Source organism: Dendrobates tinctorius, unplaced genomic scaffold (assembly GCF_039654945.1).
Source record: "Dendrobates tinctorius isolate UK_male_01 unplaced genomic scaffold, ASM3965494v1 ptg000001l, whole genome shotgun sequence".
Classification (NCBI taxonomy): Eukaryota; Metazoa; Chordata; class Amphibia; order Anura; family Dendrobatidae; genus Dendrobates; species Dendrobates tinctorius.
Window position 1 is genome coordinate 5,410,572 of NW_027361669.1, and position 24,288 is coordinate 5,434,859.

The 24,288-nt window shown below is 48.6% G+C and overlaps 1 protein-coding gene across 1 annotated transcript in view; it reads left to right on the plus strand.

The window, feature by feature from the left end:
- The window catches only part of CCNI2 (cyclin I family member 2), a 119,681-nt gene that overhangs the window by 23,306 nt on the left and 72,087 nt on the right, over positions 1–24,288 (plus strand). The gene's annotated exons all lie outside the window — the stretch shown is intronic.

Genomic DNA, 24,288 nt, shown 5'->3' on the forward strand with positions numbered 1-24,288 from the left:
GAATATCACAGGTGCCGGGTCCTGAGCAGGAGAGGTGAGTATGGCATTTTTTTTTTGCAGCAGCAGCATATGGGGGAATAATATATGGGGCAGCATATGGGGAATATTCTATGGAGCAGCATATGGAGGAATTTTTTATGGAGCAGCATATGGGGGCATATTCCATGGAGCAGCATATGGGGGCATATTCCATGGAGCAGCATATGGGGGCATATTCCATGGAGCAGCATATGGGGGCATAATCTATGGAGCAGCATATGGGGGCATAATCTATGGAGCAGCATATGGGGGCATAATCTATGGAGCAGCATATGGGGGCATAATCTATGGAGCAGCATATGGGGGCATAATCTATGGCGCAGCATATGGGGGCATATTCTATGGGGCAGCATATGGGGGCATAATCTATGGAGCAGCATATGGGGGCATATTCCATGGAGCAGCATATGGGGGCATATTCCATAGAGCAGCATATGGGGGCATATTTCACGGAGCAGCATATGGGGGCATAATCTGTGGAGCAGCATATGGGGGCATAATCTATGGGGCAGCATATGAGGGCATATTCTATGGAGCAGCATATGGGGGCATAATCTATGGAGCAGCATATGGGGGCATAATCTATGGAGCAGCATATGGGGGCATATTCCATGGAGCAGCATATGGGGGCATAATCTATGGGGCAGCATATGAGGGCATATTCTATGGAGCAGCATATGGGGGCATAATCTATGGAGCAGCATATGGGGGCATATTCTATGGGGCAGCACATGGGGGCATATTCTATGGGGCAGCACATGGGGGCATATTCTATGGGGCAGCATATGGGGGCATATTCTATGGGGCAGCACATGGGGGCATAGTCTATGGAGCAGCATATGGAGGCATATTCTATGGAGCAGCATATGGGGGCATATTCTATGGGGCATTTTATGGAGGCATAATCTATGGAGCATCTTATGGGGCCATAACCTTTATGGAGCATTATATGGGGCATATTATTCTATGGAGCATCTTATGGGGCCATTATTAACCTTTGTGCAGCATTATATGGGGTGTATTTTGTATGGAGCATTATATGGGGCTCCTGATTCAATATGGATATTCAAAAGTATTTAACCTACTGATGTCTCAAATAATTTTACTTTTATTGGAATCTATTTTTATTTTTGAAATTTACCAGTAGCTGCTGCATTTTCCACTCTAGGCTTATACACAAGTCAATAAGTTTTCCCAGTTTCTTGTGGCAAAAATAGGGGGGTTGGCTTATACACGGGTCGGCTTATACACGAGTATATACGGTATTAATTATCTGCAAAAGTCATGTGTAAGATGAGGACACCATCCACACAGAACAAACTGCAACCACACAAATCAAGGGATGGCTTACATTTATACACACAGAGAAGCTCACACATACAAACATAAACGCATACAAATATACACGAACACACTTATTTATGCACACTCACCTCAACACACACATGTGCATACTCACCTCAAAACACATACACACATATTCAGGCATGCAGACTCATCTAAAAACAGTTGCTGCAGTCATCACACAAAGCATCACACACACCCCTGTTAGGAGTCTGATTTCTCCCTTCCCTATGGTGAAATCTAGACCCTTACATGCTGCAGTCTCCTGCGGTTCATCTGCAGTAAAGGAGATTGCAGAGGAGAGTGCCTTGCGGCAACTCTCTCCAGAGGCTAAGTCCTCTGTTCCCTCCACTGAGCATGCTCATGGGACGAGCTCCCATTGGAGTTCGGGAGTCACATGCTCAGGTCCTGTGTCTAATCCTATTGGCTCCTCCTGGACTTTGGGAGATCTCCGGAAGGTCCCGTTTGGTATAAAAAGCGCGCATGACTGTTCTGCCATGTGCTAGTATTTCATACTGCTGCTGTATGTATGGTGACGGATGCTTGGACTGGTGACTGACTTATTAAGAAACCCCTTCCCTCTGATATTACAATTGTGTGAGTGATTGGGCAGCCGCTAGTAGCAGCGCCAGCTATTTCCTGTCTCAGCGGCTAGCGTCCTGCATCGCGCCAGCGATATTGCGGTGTCTCCTCTTAGGCTCCGTTTACACTGCGCTGCGATTGCAGTTCCTCAAGCGTTCGCAGTTGCGACGCCAGGCACCTCCTTTTCATGGTAGGTCTTGTCGGAGTAGTTCTGACATTTAAGGCTGCTCCTGTGACCCTTTGATACTGTGTTTATATATCGCTGTTGTTCTGTGACTTAAACAGACACAGCGGTTTTGTGTGCTTTAAGGTTGCAGCTCTGTGTCCTTAACAGAGCCTGCTTCAGTGCACTCTCGGTGCAGTTAACCCCGTGCACATTAACGCTACAGTGCTCTGCCTCTCTAGCAGCGGTCATATCACCTGCTGCACGGTGGACCCCGAGTGGCGAAGGCACTTTAATTATTTATTTTTTTTTAGTGCCTTCCGCCGCTCCTAACACACCCCATTATCGCTGGGGTCACACACACCCTTTTATTATTGGGGACATGCAAAAATCCCTTCAATGCTGCATGTTTTGGGGACACACACATACATACACAGGCACATGCACACACACCCACCTTCTGTGCTGGACCTTGATAACTGCAGGTCCTATGATCCTCACTGCACAAATCTCAGTACAGCATTGGGAGAGGTCAGGAAAGAAGGGAACAATGCAGTTATTAATTATCTGTAAAAATCATGGCCATAATGAGGACACCATCCACACAAGACACACTGCACTCCACACAAATCTAGGGATAGCTTACCATTATAAACGCAGTCAAGTTCACACATACGCACACAAACACATATACATATACACACACATTTATGCACACTCGCCTCAATGCACACATATATAAAAACACATATATATGCATACTTACCTTAACACACACATTTGCCTCAACATACACAAACAAAAACACTCATCTCAAGACACATACACACATAATACACTCCAATGCACAGTTACGTCAAAACACATTCACACACCGATACTCGCATACCCTCCTGCAGTGCTGGGGACATAAACACACACCCCTTTAGCACTGGGATACAGAAACCATCACACACACACCCTCTCAGTGTTGTGGACATGCATAAACCCTTACAATGCTGCATGTTTTGGGGACAAACACTTATGTACACACACATACATACATGCATACACAGGCACATGAACGCACTGTCAGAGACACTGCACTGCACTTGCTCATAGAGCCAGTGCGCATGTCCTGAGTACAGAAGCAGAGCTAAAAGATACCTGTAGAGACGGGCAGCAGAGGTGACCATGCGTGCTTCAGGCTAATAGTGTCAGGGTCCAGTCAGCGCTGGAAGGTAAAGTGGCACGGGACCTGCGGACACTGAAACTGAATAATCTGGCACGGGACCTATGGTCATGTGACAGCAAGGGGGCGGGGCTTAGCGTCCTGTATTCAGATAGGACAGGACACCATACAACAACTCAGAGTCAGGCAAAACAGAGGTCACAGCAGTACGGGCAAACGAGGCACAGGAGGGACAAACAGACGGGTAGTCAGGCAAAGCCAAAGGTCATACACAAGAGGGCGACTTGGTACCAAGGGGACAAGCAGAGAGAAGTCGGGTCACAAGCAGAGAGTCATACATGAGAGGTAGCGCAGTACAAGAGGGTCAGGCAGAACTCGTAACAGGGACAGAACCAGATCACAACTGAACAAGCAAGCAAGATATCAGGCACACGTATACAAGAGGTCACTTAACTCAGCCGAGGGCAGGAGTATAACTGACACCGGACCCAGGTCCAGTGAGCACTAAATAGCCTCCTGCTGCCAGAGAGAGGCAGCACAATTAACCCATAGTCTAACCAGGACGGGTCAAAGCGAAATCCCGTCCTGGATCATGACAGTACCCTCCTCTCAATGGGGGGCCAGGTCTCTCAGGGTACTTGGCGTGAAAGGCTCGGATCAACCGATCCGCATGAACTGATCGAGCAGGAACCCACGAGTGTTCCTCAGGACCGTAGCCCTTCCAATGTATCAGATACTGAAGGGCGCGACGGACCAACCTGGAGTCGACAATTCGTTCCACCTCGTACTCAGCCTGCCCATCTACCAGAACCGGTGTCGGGGAAGATGATGATCCCTCCCCACCGGACCTCACAGGTTTCAAAAGGGCCTTATGGAAAACATTAGGGATCCTTAGAGATGGCGGAAGACTCAACCGAAAAGCCACCGGGTTAACTGCTTCGGTAATTACATAGGGACCTATAAACTTGGGTCCAAGCTTTGCAGAGGGGACCTTGAGCCTTGTATTTTTGGTGGATAACAATACCTTATCTCCGACCTGAAACACTGGACCCACGGATCGTTTTTTGTCCGCAAAAAATTTAAATTTGTCCTGGGCCTTCGTAATGTTATTCTGGACCTCCCGCCATACCTCCCCCAACCGCTGGATCGTCTCGTCCGCCCCAGGACACCCAGAATTCAAGCGGGAAAATTCTCCAAAATGAGGATGAAACCCATAATTGCAAAAAAAAGGAGATGTACCCGTAGACTGGTTAGTGCGGTTGTTAAATGCAAACTCAGCCAATGGTAACACAGAACACCAATCATCCTGTCGGGCTGAGGTCAAACAACGCAGAATTTGCTCCAGAGACTGATTGGTCCGCTCAGTCTGCCCATTAGCCTCTGGATGGTAGGCGGATGAAAAGGACAGACCAATACCCAACCTCCTACAAAAAGCTCTCCAAAATCTGGACACAAATTGCACCCCCCCTATCAGACATCACATTCAGGGGTACCCCATGCAACCGCACCACATGCTCCACAAACAATCTGGACAATGTTTCTGCATTAGGTAGAGCTGCCAAAGGTACAAAATGTGCCTGCTTACTAAACCTGTCCACTACGACCCAGACCACGGTATTACCCTTGGAAGGGGGAAGGTTGGTGATGAAATCCATGGACAGATGAGTCCATGGTCTCTCAGGAATTGGCAGTGGTACGAATTCCCCGGCCGGCCGGTTATGGGGAGTTTTCGCACAGGCACAAACCTTACACGCAGACACATACTCCCCAACATCAGAGGCTAAAGAAGACCACCAGAATATTCTAGCAATGGCCTTCCGGGTCGCTGAGATCCCTGGATGTCCACCCAGAACTGAGTCATGGAACTCCTGGAGGACCTTGAGACGAAACTGAGCTGGCACAAAAAGTTTATCCACCGGCTTAGCTGGAGGTGCAAGAGCCTGGGCTTCTCGAATCTCCTGTTCCAACACATTAGAAACCTCTGCCACCACCACCCCAGGCTGAAGAATGGAGGATGGAGGTTCCGGAGGGGACACCGGATCAAGACTGCGTGACAACGCATCCGCTCTGATATTCTTGGATCCTGGTCGAAAAGTGATCGAGAAGTTGAATCGGGAAAAAAAAAGTGACCATCTAGCCTGTCTGGGAGTCAACCTTTTAGCTGACTCAATGTAAGCTAGGTTTTTGTGGTCCGTGATTACCGTTATAGGATGAACAGCCCCCTCCAAAAAATGCCTCCATTCTGCAAAAGCCAATTTTATGGCCAGAAGTTCCCGATTCCCCACATCATAGTTTCTCTCCGCAGGGGAGAACTTCTTTGAGAAAAAGGCGCAAGGTCTTAAATTGGTCAAAGTGGCGGGTCCCTGGGACAATACCGCCCCCACCCCCACCTCTGAGGCGTCTACCTCAACAATAAATGGTTCAGAGGGGTCCGGTTGGATAAGAACCGGGGCCGACATGAAACATTTTTTCAAAAACTGAAATGCCGCTACCGCTGCGGTTGACCAATTCTTGATATCGGCCCCCTTTTGAGTCATGTCTGTGAGGGGTTTAACCACCTGTGAGAACCCCCTTATAAATTTCCGACAATAATTAGCGAACCCTAGGAAACGTTGCAGACCCTTCAAATCACACGGTTGAACCCACTCGAGAATGGCCTGCACCTTATTAGGATCCATGCGATACCCTTTTTCAGACACGATGAACCCCAGAAAGGACAGTTCCTGAACAAAAAATAAACATTTTTCAAGTTTAGCAAACAGACAGTTCTCCCTGAGCCTTTGGAGAACTGCCCGAACATGACCAATGTGAGTCTGTTTATCAGGCGAGTAGATTAAAATGTCATCCAAATACACCACCATAAAACGTCCAATCAAATCGGAGAACACATGATTTATGAAATTTTGGAAGACCGCTGGAGCGTTGGTCAGGCCGAAGGGCATGACCAAATTTTCAAACAACCTTTCAGTAGTGAGAAAAGCGGTCTTCCATTCATCTCCGTCCTGGACTTGGATAAGGTTATACGCTCCCCGTAGATCTAATTTCGAAAACCACTTAGCTCCGGACAACTGACTGTATAAATCAGGAATAAGTGGAAGGGGATAAGTATTCCTCACAGTTATTTTATTTAACTCACGAAAATCGAGGCATGGGCGCAAACCACCGTCTTTTTTTTTCTAAAAAAAAAGAACCCTGCCGCCACAGGAGAAACAGAAGGACGAATATGTCCCTTACGGAGGCTCTCGGAAATATATTCCTTCATCGCAGCCCGTTCCGGACCCGAGAGGTTATACAGGCGGGCTTTGGGCAATTTAGCACCTGGAACCAGGTCAATGGCACAATCAAATGGGCGGTGTGGTGGTAAAACCTCAGCCTCTTTTTTGGAGAAAACGTCTGTATAGTCTTTCAGGCACTCCGGAATACCTTCCAGACCCACGGACGACACAGAAACAAGACATTTCTCAGAGCAATAGGGACCCCATTTAACAATATCCCGAGATTCCCAATTAACCACAGGATTATGCAGATGTAACCAGGGGAACCCCAACACCAGTCCCGCAGGCAGGTTGTTCATTACAAAACATGAAATACGTTCCTGGTGTAAGGAACTCACTTTAAGTAGAAACTCTTCAGTACAAAACACAATGTCATTCTTAACCAGTGGTGTTTTGTCAATAGCAACAAGGTGAATCGGAGTCTCCAACCTAACTGTCCCTAACTTACACCTGGCCACCAAGTCAGAGTCAATAAAGTTCAATGATGAACCGCAATCCACGAAGGCAGAAGTGGATGTGGAGACACCCCCATAACAAAGTTCCACTTGAAATGACATTTTAGAAAATGCAGAAAAGGGTACCTGAGAGCCTGGGTGACCTTCCCGATAATCACCCGGGCTCAGTCGCTTGTTGGTTAGTGGCCGGGAGGGGCAATCCTTTTTCCCATGTCCAGACTCGCCACTGTGAACACAGCATTTTCTCACGTGCCGTTGACTCCTTTCTTCCTCCTTAAGGATGATGGTTCCCATCTCCGTGATTTTCAATGAAGAACTGGCTCCCCTTCCTTGGGAGAATAATGATGTCTCGGTTTGTATCACTCCCCTTGCCCGTAACCTGCGATCCATTCGGACGGCCTGTGTCATAGCTTCCTCCAGGGCATCAGGTGGGGGGTGGAGAGCCAAGGCGTCTTTCAGATGCTCAGACAAGCCTCTACGGAACAACCCCCGGAGAACGGCGTCGTTCCAGCAGACCTCAGCAGCCCAGCGTCTGAACTCTGAGCAAAACCACTCGGCTGAGTGCTTCCCCTGGCAAACATTCATCAGCCTGTCCTCAGCCATACGCACCCGATCAGGCTCATCATAAATATGCCCCAGGGCCTCAAAAAATGCATCCACAGTCATACGCTCAGGGGCCGTGGTAGGAAGGGAGAAAGCCCAAGCTTGGGAGGCTCCCCTTAACAGAGACACAATGACCCCCACTCTCTGACTTTCATCCCCAGAAGGAAAAAAAAAGCTTACAGCCCTCCTTGAAAACTCTGAAGTCATTTTTATCTCCAGAAAAGGTATCCGGTAACTAAACCGGAGACTCAGGGGAAACTAATGTAACATCCCGAGCCCCCGATGAAAGAACCCCCTGCACAGTGTCAGCGATCAGCTGCTGAGACTGAGCCAGGACTCTTTGTTCTCCAAAGCGTTTGAGACATCTGCGTCAGATGCTTAACCTGTTCAGAAAGAGTGTGCATAGGATCCATCACACACACAGGTGAATGGGGGCAGAGAAAAAAAAAAAAAAAATGGTATGGGTCAGTTATAATGTCAGAGACACCGAACTGCACTTGCTCATAGAGCCAGTGCGCGTGTCCTGAGTACAGAAGCAGTGCTAAAAGATACCTGTAGAGACGGGCAGCAGAGGTGACCATGCGTGCTTCAGGCTAATAGTGTCAGGGTCCAGTCAGCGCTGGAAGGTAAAGAGGCACGGGACCTGCGGACACGGAAACTGAATAATCTGGCACGGGACCTATGGTCATGTGACAGCAAGGGGGCGGGGCTTAGCGTCCTGTATTCAGATAGGACAGGACACCATACAACAACTCAGGCAAAACAGAGGTCACAGCAGTACGGGCAAACGAGGCACAGGAGGGACAAACAGACGGGTTGTCAGACAAAGCCAAAGGTCATACACAAGAGGGCGACTTGGTACCAAGGGGACAAGCAGAGAGAAGTCGGGTCACAAGCAGAGAGTCATACATGAGAGGTAGCGCAGTACAAGAGGGTCAGGCAGAACTCGTAACAGGGACAGAACCAGATCACAACTGAACAAGCAAGCAAGATATCAGGCACAAGGCACACGTATACAAGAGGTCACTTAACTCAGCCGAGGGCAGGAGTATAACTGACACCGGACCCAGGTCAAGTGAGCACTAAATAGCCTCCTGCTGCCAGAGAGAGGCAGCACAATTAACCCATAGTCTAACCAGGACGGGTCAAAGCGAAATCCCGTCCTGGATCATGACACGCACACCCACCTTCTGTGCTGGACCTTGAAAAGTTTTCTCACTTTATAATTGCAGGTCCTGTGATCCTCACTCCACAAATCTCAGTACCTCAGTACAGCATTGGGTGTGGGACAAGAAAGAAGGAAACAATGCAGTTATTACAGCATTGTTAGCTTACCTTTATACACACAGGGAAGCTCACAGATACACACACAAACACATACACATATATTCAAGCACCCACACATATATGCATGCTCACCTCAAAACGCATACATACAAACATGTATACATGCACACTCACATCAATACACATACATAGGCACACTCACTTAATACATAGACAAATGCATGCACACTCACATATACATGCACACTCAACTCAATACATATACATACATACACTCACTGGCCACTTTATTAGGTACACCATGCTAGTAAGGGGTTGGACCCCCTTTTGCCTTCAGAACTGCCTCAATTCTTCGTGGCAGAGATTCAACAAGGTGCTGGAAGCATTCCTCAGAGATTTTGGACCATATTGACATGATGGCATCACACAGTTGGCGCAGATTTGTCGGCTGCACATCCCTGATGCGAATCTCCCGTTCCACCACATCCCAAAGATGCTCTATTGGATTGAGATCTGGTGACTGAGGAGGCCATTTGAGTACAGTAAACTCATTGTCATGTTCAAGAAACCAATCTGAGATGATTCGAGCTTTATGACATGGCGCATTATCCTGCTGAAAGTAGCCATCAGATGTTGGGTACATTGTGGTCATAAAGGGATGGACATGGTCAGCAACAATACTCAGGTAGGCTGTGGCGTTGCAACGATGCTCAATTGGTACCAAGGGGCCCAAAGAGTGCCCAGAAAAAATTCCCCACACCATGACACCACCACCACCAGCCTGAACCGTTGATACAAGGCAGGATGGATCCATGCTTTCATGTTGTTTACGCCAAATTCTGACCCTACCATCCGAATGTCGCAGCAGAAATCGAGACTCATCAGACCAGGCAACGTTTTTCCAATCTTCTACTGTCCAATTTCGATGAGCTTGTGCAAATTGTAGCCTCAGTTTCCTGTTCTTAGCTGAGAGGAGTGGTACCCAGTGTGGTCTTCTGCTGCTGTAGCCCATCTGCCTCAAAGTTCGACGCACTGTGCGTTCAGAGATGCTCTTCTGCCTACCTTGGTTGTAACGGGTGGCAATTTGAGTCACTGTTGCCTTTCTATCAGCTCGAACCAGTCTGCCCATTCTCCTCTGACCTCTGGCATCAACATGGCATTTCCGGCCACAGAACTGCCGCTCACTGGATTTTTTTTCTTTTTCGGACCATTCTCTGTAAACCCTAGAGATGGTTGTGCGTGAAAATCCCAGTAGATCAGCAGTTTCTGAAATTCTCAGACCAGCCCTTCTGGCACCAACAATCATGCCACGTTCAAAGGCACTCAAATCACCTTTCTTCCCCATACTGATGCTCGGTTTGAACTGCAGGAGATTGTCTTGACCATGTCTACATGCCTAAATGCACTGAGTTGCCGCCATGTGATTGGCTGATTAGAAATTAAGTCTTAACACACAGTTGGACAGGTGTACCTAATAAAGTGGCCAGTGAGTGTATATGCACACTCACCTCAATAAACATACATAGTGACACACAGATGCACACTCACCTCAACACACATATACAAAAGCAGACACATATGCACTTACACACCCCTTTAGCACTGGGTTACACACAAACCGGGGATAAACACACAGCAAAATAGATGCTGACAATGGAAGTTATTCTGAGCTCTCTGGAATAGTGATAAACCAGTAGTGAAAAAAAAATGTAGGTTTATTGTCTACGCGATTTAGAGCCCACCAACTCCTTCCTCATGACAACCATACATAACGCGAGATATCCATACAGTTGTGGCCAAAAGTATTGACACCCCTGCAATTCTGTCAGATAATACTCAGTTTCTTCCTGAAAATGATTGCAAACACAAATTCTTTGGTATTATTATCTTCATTTAATTTGTCTTAAATGAAAAAACACAAAAGAGAATGAAGCAAAAAGCAAAACATTGATCATTTCACACAAAACTCCAAAAATGGGCCAGACAAAAGTATTGGCACCCTCAGCCTAATACTTGGTTGCACAACATTTAACCAAAATAACTGCGACCAACCGCTTCCGGTAACCATCAATGAGTTTCTTACAATGCTCTGCTGGAATTTTAGACCATTCTTCTTTGGCAAACTGCTCCAGGTCCCTGATATTTGAAGGCTGCCTTTTCCAAACTGCCATTTTTAGATCTATCCACAGGTGTTCTATGGGAATCAGGTCTGGACTCATTGCTGGCCACCTTAGAAGTCTCCAGTGCTTTCTCTCAATCCATTTTCTAGTGCTTTTTGAAGTGTGTTTTGGGTCATTGTCCTGCTGGAAGACCCATGACCTCTGAGGGAGACCCAGCTTTCTCACACTGGGCCCTACATTATGCTGCAAAATTTGATAATAGACTGGAACTTCACTGCCTGAGGAGCTAAAACATGCACCGACACACACATCCTTTTTAGTGCTGGGGTCATCACACAAACCAACACAGACGCACACCCATTAGTGCTCTAGTCACAATGCCACCCCTTTATTGCTGGGGACATACAAAAACCGCTACAATGCTGCATGTTTTGGGGACATACACATATGTACACACACATACATACACAGCGCATGCGCGCACACCCACCTTCTGTGCTGGACCTTGAAAAGTTTTCTCCCTTGATAATTGCAGGTCCTTTGATTCTCAGTGCAAAAACCTCAGAACAGCTGTGACGTTCAGGAGTAGACAACGTCCAGGAGTGGACCCTCTGGATCGCGGATCTGGAGCCCCTGGGCCGAGCACGCCAGGTGATGACCGACCCCTATACAGGGATCGTTAAGGGCAGGGCTGCAGGGGTCAGACCCTCGACAGCCGGGACGAAGAGGGACGGCTCAAGGACAAATAAGGATACAGACGGGCTGGGATGCAAGGCGGTGACTAGGGTACCTGGGCAGGGGGTACCAGAGAAGGGAGGACACCGAGAGGAGCAGCAGAAGATAGGCACTGTAGGCGAGGGAAGGCAGAAGTGGAGGACCAGAGGCAGGAGAAACAGCGGACGGACAGAAGACGGGGAACCAGTAACACCAGGAACAGGAAAGGAACTATAACACCAGACCCTAGGCTGAAAGTAGCAAGGGCTAAACTAGGTGAAGGCAGGCAAGAGGAATTGCAAGGGACGGACACAGAGACAAGGAAGACGGGAGCCAGGAAAAGACTAGGCTAGAGGACTATAGAAGCACTATAGCGGCCAGAATAGTGCAGGAGCACCACACGATTACCAGGTGTCTTCCCCTTAGGGAAGACACCTGAAATACCTTTAAACCCGGAAGTGGATCACCACGGCCCTGCCCCTGAGCGACGCACCCCGCCGTGTGAAGAGAGCGGTGGGGCGCGCGCCCGCGGCCTAAGGGAGGCACACGGGAACGCAGCAGAACGGGAGGGAGGACGGGAGGAAGCCCGGGAGGAGAAGCGCAGGTGAGACGGGGCTGCGGCGGGTGCCGCCGCTGATGGAATATCGGCGGGCACGGCCGCCGATGTTACAGTACCCCCCTCTTTATGTCCCCCCCCTCTGAGATTGGCCAAAAATTTTTTCAGAATAAGAGGGGCATTAACATTCTCTCGAGGCTCCCAGGACCTTTCCTCGGGCCCAAATCCTTTCCAATCAATAAGAAAAAGTGTCTTTCCCCGACTCTTTTCATGGCCAAAATGTCCTTTACCTCAAAAACGTCATCTTACCCAAGTGGCGAAGGGGAAACGATGGGAGCAGATTGAAAGCGATTGAGAACCACAGGTTTCATGAGCGAGACATGGAAGGCGTTAGGGACCCGGAGTGAAGCCGGCAACCTCAATTTATAAGCCACCTCATTGATGCGTCCAAGTACTTCGAAAGGCCCGATGTATCGGGGACTCAACTTGTAAGAAGGGACCCTCAGGCGGATATGCTTGGTTGAAAGCCAGACTTTGTCACCAGGAGGGTATGGGGGTAGGTCCTTCCGTCTTTTGTCCGCATGTTTCTTAATCCGGGCACTGGCATTCACGAGGGCCTCCCTGGGCTCCCTCCAGACTTATGAAAATTTCATGGCGAGAGCATCTGCTGCGGGGACTCCCGACGACGTGGAAAAAGGCAGTGGCACACCAGGGTTCTGACCGGAGACCACAAAAAATGGCGACTTAGCAGTTGATTCACTGGGATGATTATTATGTGCAAATTCAGCCCAACGTAGGAGTGAGACCCAATTGTCCCGATGGGCGTTGGAAAAGAGACGTAAGTAGGTTGTCAGAACTTGATTAATCCGTTCCACTTGTCCGTTGGTCTGTGGATGATAAGCGGAGGAGAAATCGAGAGATGTGCCCATAAGCCGACAGAAAGCCCTCCAGAAACGAGAGGTAAACTGGACTCCACGATCAGAAACAATCTGTTGAGGAAGACCATGCAGCCTGAAGATCTGGTAGATGAAGATCTCGGCCAACCTCGGAGCAGGCGGCAACCCGGATAAGGGTATGAAATGGGCCATCTTGGAGAAGCGATCTGCAACGACTAGGATGGTAGTGCATCCAGCTGAGCGAGGCAGATCTGTCACGAAATCCATTGCGATTTGCCGCCAAGGGGCCTCCGGAGCAGGTAACGGGTGAAGAAGACCAGCAGGCAGGCTTCTCGGCACTTTGTTCTGAGCACAGATCGTGCAAGAGGCTACAAAGTCCATCACGTCCCGGCGAAGGGAGGGCCACCAATAGTAACGAGAGAGAAGCAGGGGGGTCTTCTTGGTCCCAACGTGTCCGGCAACCTTGGAATGCCCCCAGCGCAGCACCTCCGGGCGTTTGTTCTGAGGAACGAAGGTTTTGCCTGGCGGAGGAGTAGAGAAACTTAGAGGAGCCACAGGGATAACTTTGGCAGGCTCGATGATATATGATGGACCCTCATCTCCCTCAGGCGACTGCAGAGACCTGGAGAGTGCATCTGCTTTGATTTTCTTATTCCCGGGTCGGAAATGAAGCTTGAAATCAAAACGGGAGAAATATAGGGCCCACCTGGCTTGCCTGGAATTGAGACTTTGAGCGGACTGCAGATAGGCCAGATTTTTGTGGTCCGTGAAGATAGCAAAAGGGTGCACTGCCCCTTCAAGCAGATACCGCCATTCCTCCAGAGCCATCTTAATGGCTAGCAACTCCCGGTCCCCAATGGAGTAATTACACTCAGCAGGCGAGAAGGATTTCGAAAAAACCCCGCAGGGAACCAGGCGCCCAGATGGTGCCTGCTGGGAAAGGATCGCCCTAGCTCCGGTGGAGGAGGCATCCACCTCTAGGATGAAGGGCCTACTGGCCACCGGGCGATGTAAGATCGGTGCTGATGCAAAGGAGCGTTTCAGGGCAAGGAAGGCGTCCTCGGCCTCGGGAGACCAGCTGTTAGGCTTAGTTCCTTTGCGGGTCAGGGCCGTGATGGGCTTGGTCACTGTGGAAAAGTGAGGAACAAACTGTCGGTAGTAATTTGCGAATCCGAGGAAGCGCTGGATGGCTTTTATACCAACTGGACGAGGCCACTTGAGCACCGCAGACAGCTTCTCAGAGTCCATCTTCAAACCAGAATCGGTGACTATGAACCCCAAGAAGGGTAACGAAGTTTGCTCGAAGAGACACTTTTCAATTTTTGCGTAGAGATGATTCTCCCGAAGCCGATGCAGGACCATGTGTACACTTCTCCGATGAGAGGATAGATCGGGTGAGAAGATGAGAATATCATCTAAATACACCACGCAGGAATACAGTAGATCCCAAAACACCTCGTTAACAAATTCCTGAAACATAGCCGGAGCATTGCAAAGACCAAACGGCATGACTAAATATTCATAATGACCATCACGAGTATTGAAGGCCGTTTTCTACTCGTCCCCTGCACGTATCCGGATTAAATTGTAGGCACCCCGCAGATCCAACTTCGTGAAGATCCAAGCTCCTCTCAGCCGGTCAAAGAGTTCAGGGATAAGCGGAAGTGGATACCGATTCTTAACGGTGATGTTGTTCAGGCCCTGGTAGTCAATACATGGACGAAGTGATCCATCTTTCTTCCGAACAAAGAAAAACCCACACCAGCAGGGGAGGAGGATTTCCGGATGAAACCCTTGGCCAAGTTTTCCTGTATATATTCTGTCATAGCCGTGGTCTCTGCAGGAGATTGTGGATATGTTCTCCCTCTGGGAGGGGTAGCTCTGGGAATCAGGTCGATAGGGCAGTCATAGGCCCGATGCGGTGGTAGGGAATCCGCTTCCTTTTTGCTGAAAACATCGGCGTACGCGTGATACGGTGCAGGAAGGCCAGGGAGACCGGCTGGCCCAGGCAAAGAACGAGGATGGACGATGGCCCGCAGACAGCGTTTATGGCAGGAGTCACCCCAGCGCAGAATCTCCCCAGAGCGCCAGTCGACAACCGGCTCGTGCAGCCTGAGCCAGGGTAATCCAAGGAGAACAGCATGGGATAAATGAGGCAGGACGTAAAAAGCAATTTTCTCGAGATGGAGCGCTCCAATTTGTAGGTCCACTTAGGCAGTCACCATGGTGATGAGCTCAGGCAGTGGTTTACCATCGACAGAGGAGACAGCACGTGGGTTTTTTAGGATGACCACTGGAATCTGGAGTTTATCAACCTCTTCTTGGCGAATGAAATTACCAGCCGCACCCGAGTCCACATACGCCACCACAGATCCGCGCTCCCGACCTGCAATAATCAAAGCTGAAAGGGTAAGGGGCAGAGAAGAATTATGAACACCTAGGGAGGTCTCTCTTACCTGGCCTAGGTGGAGGCGTTTCCTGATTTCTCAGGACAGGTACGCACAAAGTGGTTGGCTCCGCCGCAGAACAGACAGAGACCATTCGTCATCCTCTCCCTGCGCCACTTCTCGGATAACCTGATACGATCTACCTGCATGGGCTCGGGAGTGGCGCTAGCAGAGGGTGCAGAGGACCGGGGAATGGGAGCTTGATACAGCCTAAAGGGCTTTCTCTCCCTAGCAGATTCTCAAGCGCGTTCTTGAAAGTGAAGATCTATACGAGTAGCCAGGGATATGAGGTCCTCCAGGGTGGTGGGGGTGTCTCGCCCGGCCAGCTCGTCCTTAATTTTGCTAGAGAGTCCTCTCCAAAAGGCGCCCACTAATGCCTCGTTATTCCATCCCAGCTCCGAAGACAATGTCCGAAAGCGGATGGTAAACTGTCCTACAGTAAGGGAACCCTGACGGAGGTTAAAAAGGGTCTCCGTAGTAGAAGCTAGGCGTCCGGGTTCCTCAAAAACCTTACGGAACATCTCCAGAAAACTCTGGATACTGGAAACTACGGGATCATCCCGCTCACACAAAGGATTCACCCAGGCTAAAGCCTCTCCCTCGAGGTGGGACACTATAAAGGCCACCTTAGCGCGATCTGTGGGATACTGCTGGGGCAGGAGCTCATAGTGCAGTCTGCACTGGTTTAATAAACCCCGACATAACTTGGGATCCCCACAATACCTGGGAGGCTTTCCCAGACGAGGAGGTGGAGACGAAACTGCGTCCCGGGGTAGGGTTGAAGCGGCCGCAGAGGACTGCAAAGCAAGCAGTCGATCATCTACGGATGCCATATAACTCAAGATGTGAGATTGAGCGTCGCGCTACTGCGCGAGCTACTGCTGGAGGCTGGCTAAGAGAGGAGCATGCCCTGGGTCTGTGGTTTGCAGGGCGGAGAGCCCGGGTGTCCATGGATTTCATAAAGGACACAATCCGGGTCCGATTTTCTCGTAAGTAAAGCAATTCCTTTTGCGTAGCAGCCGCGGTACCGGCGGGGTCCATGGCCTGGTAATACTGTGACGTTCAGGAGTAGAGAACGTCCAGGAGTGGACCCTCTGGATCGCGGATCTGGAGCCCCTGGGCCGAGCACGCCAGGTGATGACCGACCCCTATACAGGGATCGTTAGGGGCAGGGCCGCAGGGGTCAGACCCGCGACAGCCGGGACCAAGAGGGACGGCTCAAGGACAAATAAGGATACAGATGGGCTGGGATGCAAGGTGGTGACTAGGGTACCTGAGCAGGGGGTACCAGAGAAGGGAGGACACCGAGAGGAGCCGCAGGAGATAGGCACTGTAGGCGAGGGAAGGCAGAAGTGGAGGACCAGAGGCAGGAGAAACAGCGGACGGACTGAAGACGGGGAACCAGTAACACCAGGAACAGGAAAGGAACTACAACACTAGATGCTAGGCAGAAAGTAGCAAGGGCTAAACTAGAAGAAGGCATGCAGGAGGAATGGCAAGGGACGGACACAGAGACAAGGAAGATGGGAGCCAGGAAAAGACTAGGCTAGAGGACTATAGAAGCATTATAGTGGCCAGAATAGTGCAGGAGCACCACACGATTACCAGGCGTCTTCCCCTTAGGGAAGTGGATCACCACGGCCCTGCCCCTCAGCGACGCCCCAGCCGTGTGAAGAGAACGGTCGGGCGCGCGCCCGCGGCCTAAGAGAGGCGCACGGGAACGCAGCAGAACGGGAGGATGGGAGGAAGCCCGGGAGGAGAAGCGTAGGTGAGACGGGGCTGCGGCGGGTGCCGCCGCTGATGGAATATCGGCGGGCACGGACGCCGATGTTACAACAGCATTGGGGGAGAGTCAGGAAAGAAGGAAACAATGCAGTTATTAATCATCTGCAAAAGTCATGCGCATGATGAGGACACCGTCCACACAGCGTGAGCGAGAAGAGAAAGCAACATGTCCATAAATTGAGAACACCACAAAATATATAACAAAACAACAATACTTTTATTAATTACAGAAGGCACATACAAAAATCCCAACACACAAATTACATAAAAAGTTAAAAACAAGATGTGAGACATGATCTAGTCAGTAGCGTAGCTACCGGGGGGACAGAGGGGGCGGTCGCCCCGGGCCCCGCGATCTGAGGGGGCCCACCGGAGCTACACTACTGTAACTGTATCGGCGTGCACTGCGCGCCCATACAGTTACATTCTGCGGCAGAGCAGGGAGAATCGATCTCCCTACTCTGCCGCCCGGCCGCTATGGGCCCCTGAGAAGGTGGTGGGGGGCCCCGGTGCCAGCAGTGGGCCCCCACCTCACAGCCAGCAATGTCATCCTGGGCTAACCTGTGCGCACAGGACCTGTGATGAGGTCACAGGAGGGGCGGAGTCAGGGGGTCACATGATCAGGGGCAGCTTCAGTGGCTACTGGACTCTGCTGTGCTCTGCTGGTTGTCATGGTGCTGGATGAGGTTAAGTTTATGTGTGGGGTCAGGAAGGGATAACAGGGAGGATGTAGCAGGGCTGTGTGTGTATGAGGTGTACAGAGCGGAGCCGTGTGTGTGTAGAAGGTGTATGAAGCAGAGATATGCATGTATAAGGTGCACGGAGGAGCGGAGCTGCATGTGTATGGGGTGAGCGGCGCCGTCTGTGTACAAGGTGTACGGAGCGGAGCCGTATGTGTACAAGGTGTACGGAGTGGAGCCGTGTGTGTACGGGGTATGTGGAGCGGAGTGCGTGTGTACAAGGTGTACGGAGCGTTGCCATGTATGTACAAGGTGTATGGAGCGGAGCCGCGTGTGTACAGGGTGTACGGAGCATAGCTGTGTGTTTACGGGGTGTACGGAGCAGAGCCATGTGTGTACAAGGTGTACAGAGCGAAGCCGTGTGTGTATAGGGGGTGCGGAGCGGAGCCGTGTGTGTACGGGGTGTAATACCACTGCTGTATGTGTCCTTATTACTGCACCTGATACCCCAATACTGAGCCGCTGCTGCCGTATGTGTCCCTATTACTGCACCTGATACCCCAATACTGAGCCGCTGCTGCCGTATGTGTCCCTATTACTGCACCTGATACCCCAATGCTGAGCCGCTGCTTCCGTATGTGTCCCTATTACTGCACCTGATACCCCAATGCTGAGCCGCTGCTGCCGCAAGTGCAGTAATAGGGACACATGCGGCAGCAGCGGCTCAGCAATGGGGTATCAGGTGCAGTAATAAGAACACATACGGCAGCAGTGGCTCTGTTTTGGGTATCAGGTGCAGTAATAGGGACACATACGGCAGCAGCGGCTCAGTATTGGGGTATCAGGTGCAGTAATAAGAACACATATGGCAGCAGCGGCTCAGCATTGGGGTATCAGGTGCAGTAATAGGGACGCATATGGCAGCAGCGGCTCAGCATTGGGGTATCAGCAGGATGAGGGGTTTGTGCAGGTTGGGGATACATGGTGATGGAGCTGGAATATGAGAAGTGAAATGTGTCTTTGTTGTATTCTCTGTAGCCGAGTCTTGGCTGGAGACGTTGTCATTGTCGGTCTGGGCCAGATGAAAAAGACGTGAAAAGTGAATGATTCCATCAGAAAGAGCGTCAGCTGTAAGTCACCGACTATAACTGTGCAGTTATCACTTATATGTTCTGTAGGACTGGTATTTACCACTGACCATATGGCGGTAATATCCATGTTGGTCTTTATATAGAGATTATTTTCAGTAACAGCGCAGTCATCTCCTACATCCACTATTAGGGTGCGTCACCGAGTTGTAATCAAAGTTACCTGGTTAGGGGCCCACTCAGAAGTTTCGCCCCCCCCGAACCAAAACCCTAGCTACGCCTCTGGATCTAGTCATGCCTTATGATAAGGCAATGACTCATCCACACAAGACCCCTCACAGCACATACACAATGTACACACACATACATTCTTAGGCGCATGCACACACACCCACCTTCTGTGCTGCACCTTGATAATTGCAGGTCCTATGATCCTCACTCCAGAAATCTCAGTAGAGCATTGGGGGAGGTCAGGAAAGAAGGAAAAAATGCAGTTATTAATCATCTGCAAAAACCATGGCCATCATGAGGACACCGTCCACACAGGACACACTGCACACCACATAAATCAAAGGAAAGCTTACCTTTATACACGCAGTCAAGCTCACACGTACACACACAAACATATACACACACACATTTATGTACACTAGGGTGACCGGATCTCATATGGGGGGGGGGAAAATGTCAGAATCTTGTTCGTCTGGACCCCACAAAACGATTCCCCTTTCCAGATATTGAGAGAGCCAAAATTTGAGCTCGATCAAACGACGTTAACTCGTGCCGCTCGTCGCTCAAAGTTTGAAAATATCCAAATTGAGGTATTTTAAGATTTAGGTATTTTGCATAGTCTGTTAGACTATAAAGAAGGTGACAACAACATTGCAGAAATAGCCCTGACCAAATTTTCGAACCATTTGTGGTATTTGAATGCAGAGTTGGTGGGATTATCGTTTTTTGATCCCACCATTACAGACAATGAAAAGTTGTTAATGGCTAATAAATTGCTCAGTAGCACAGATGAACCATCAGAGCACGCTAACCTACATGAGTTGATCATTTTACATAGTTATCTAATCTATTCTAGAGCTTTTGTTAAAGTAGTTTTTGAAACGTCAGAATATAATGCTCGGCATTTGCTTACAACTTGCAGGACATATTGCTTTTGTTCTTCATCTTTTGTCAGAAGGTCGTTAAAGTCGGTTACTTCCTACCTCTTTTAATTTTTCTTTCCTAACTTTTGGATTTACAACCCTAGCGTGCTCTGATGGTTCATCTGTGCTACTGAGCAATTTATTAGCCATTAACAACTTTTCATTGTCTGTAATGGTGGGATCAAAAAACGATAATCCCACCAACTCTGCATTCAAATACCACAAATGGTTCGAAAATTTGGTCAGGGCTATTTCTGCAATGTTGTTGTCACATTCTTTATAGTCTAACAGACTATGCAAAATACCTAAATCTTAAAATACCTCAATTTTGATTTTTTCAAACTTTGAGCGACGAGCGGCACGGGTTAACGTCGTTTGATCGAGCTCAAATTTTGGCTATCTCAATATCTGGAAAGGGGAATCGTTTTGTGGGGTCCAGACGGACAAAATTCCGACATCGATTTTTTGCGGTCACCCTAATGCACACTCACCTCAGTAAACACACACACATGCACACAAGCACATACACACATTTGCCTCAACACACACAAACAGAAAAACACTCATCTTAAGACACATACACACATAATACAAACCAATGCACAGTTACATCAAAACACATTCACACACAGATACTCGCATACCCTCCTGCAGTGCTGGGGATATAAACACACACCCCTTTAGCGCTAGGATACAGAAACCATCACACACACACCCTCTCAGTGTTGTGGACATGCATAAACCCCTACAATGCTGCATGTTTTGGGGACACACACTTATGTACACACACATACATACATACACAGGCACATGCACACGCACCCACCTTCTGTGCTGGACCTTTAAAAGTTTTCTGACTTGATACTTGCAGGTCCTATGATCCTCAGTGCAAACATCTCAGAACAGCATTGGGGAGAGTCAGGAAAGAAGGAAACAATGCAGTTATTAATCATCTGCAAAAGTCATGCGCACGATGAGGACACCGTCCGCACAGTGTGAGTGAGAAGAGAAAGCAACATGCCCATAAATTGAAAACACCACAAAATATATAAAAAAACAACACTTTTATTAATTACAGAAGGCACATACAAAAATCCCAACACACAAATTACATAAAAACAGTTAAAAACAAGATGTGAGACATGATCTAGTTATGCCGTATGATAAGGCAATGACTCATCCACACAAGATCCCTCACAGCACATACACATATGTACACACACATACATTCAGAGGCGCATGTACACACACCCAGCTTCTGTGCTGGACCTTGATTATTGCAGGTCCTGTGATCTTCACTCCACAAATCTCAGTACAGCATTGGGGGAGATCAAGAAAGAAGGAAACAATGCAGTTATTAATCATCTGCAAAAATCATGGCCATGATGAGGACCCCGTCCACACAGGAGATACTGTACACCACACAAATCAAAGGAAAGCTTACCTTTATACACGCAGTCAAGCTCACACATACGCAAACAAACATATACACATATACACACACACACACACACACATTTATGCACACTCATCTCAGTAAACACACACACATGCACACTTACCTTAACACATGCACACACACAAGTGCACACACACACACATTTGCCTCAACACACACAAACACAAAAACACTCATCTCAAGACACATACACACATAATACAAATCAATGCACAGTTATGTCAAAACACATTCACACACAGATACTCGCATACCCTCCTGCAGTGCTGGGGACATAAACACACACCCCTTTAGCACTGGGATACAGAAACCATCACACACACACCCTTTCAGTGTTGTGGTCATGCATAAACCCCTACAATGCTGCATGTTTTTGGGACACACACTTATGTACACACACATACATACATACACAGGCACATGAACGCACACTCACCTTCTGTGCTGGACCTTGAAAAGTTTTCTCACTTGATAATTGCAGGTCCTATGATCCTCACTCCACAAATGTCAGTACCTCAGTAAAGCATTGGGTGTGGGACAGGAAAGAAGGAAACAATGCAGTTATTACAGCATTGTTAGCTTACCTTTATACACAAAAAGAAGCTCACAGATACATACACAAACGCATACACATATATTCAAACACCCACACATGTATGCATGGTCACCTAAAAAAGCATACATACAAACACATATACATGCACACTCACTTCAATAAACATACATAGTGACACACAGATACAGACTCATCTTAATACACACATACATACAAACACATATACATGCTCACTCAACTCAATACGCATACAAACATATGTACACCCACCTCAACACACAAACACTAAGGGTACGTGCACACGCTGCAGAATCTGCTGCGGATTCATCTGTGTGGAATTTGCAAAATCTGCAGATAAATCCGCAGGTGAAAAAAGACCTTCGGTTTCTCTGCGGATTATCCTGCGGTTTGGCCCTGCGGTTTCACCATCTCCACAATGGAGGAGACAGGAAACCGCTGCGGAATCCACAGAAAGAATTGACATGTCAATTCTTTCTGCGGTTTAGAGACCGCAGATAATCCGCGTGGAAAATTCCGCAGTGTCTGCACAGCGGTTTCCATTTCCCATAGGGAATAATGGTACTGTACACCGCAGCAGAATCCGCAGCGTATGCACACACCCTTTTACATACACACTTGCCTGAACACATACATTCAAATGCACACACCTCAAAACACACCCTCTTATATATATATATATATACATACACACACACACGTATGGACCCTTATGAACATCTGTACGGTTTTCTTAGGGCTCGTTCACATGACCATAGATTTTCTCATCCAAGAGAATCAGCTTGATCATGCTAATGACACTGTGATCAGAGTGTGAGCCGTGTGTTATCTTACCGTGATCTGATTTTCACACGTGAGACAATCACTGCACAGGTGTGGAAAAGATGGAGAACTTAATTTCTCCATTGTCTGTGTCTGCATAAATCGGACTGTACTAGAACGATGTCCCGGTGAAGTCCGATGTTTCACACACATCTGAAGACAGAGACTGGGTGCACGGGGTCTGATTTACGGAGACACTCGCAGCATGCTGCTATTTTATTCACATGCCGAATCAGCATAAGAATAAAAACCCAGGTCTGCACTGCCCCATAGAATAACATTGGTCTGAGTACTATGTGATAAACATCTAGGCCGTGCTATACGCTCGAGTGAGTGAGCTCCTACAGTAAGAACAGGGCAGTCGTCTGCACTACTCCGTACAAAGGTGTTCAGAATATTTATTGTTTCACAAGGACGACTATCAGCAGCATAACCCTCTGTATCACACAGTGGGAAATATTGCCATCTTAGCTTTGTCGACCAGTGGCTGTGTCCTACACCGCGCTGCAGTTGCAGTCCTCCTTGGCGTCCGCAGTAGCGACGCCGCACACACGGTAGGTCTAGGCGGACGCAGCTCCTCTGCCTTGGGTCCTGCTCCTGTGACCAGATACCATGTGTGCATTTCCCTGTGGTCTGTGACACTAACAGGCTCAGCGTTTTTGTATGTTTATGTTGTGGCGCCTCTGTGTGTGGACAAAGCCCGCTTTGCGCATTTCGGGTGAAGTCTAACCCGTGCGCATTATACCGCCATATTGCTCGTCTGTCATTACCTAGCAGCGGTGTAACATCTACTGCACGGTGGACCCCGAGCGGCGAACGCACTTTATTATTTATTTTTATTTAGTGCATTCCGCCTTTCCTAACAAAACGCAAGATAATCAGCTTACATGGTATAAATATAATAAAAAAAAATAAAAATAAATAAAAAGGTGCTAAGAGCAGAGGGAGGAGTGCACACAGTCACATGCCTAAACAAATTCAACTGAAGTTGTACAATTACATTTATTTTCTACCAGATAACGACATTAAACATATACTGAATTGTGAAAGATCTCAAATAGGTCAATAAATAAT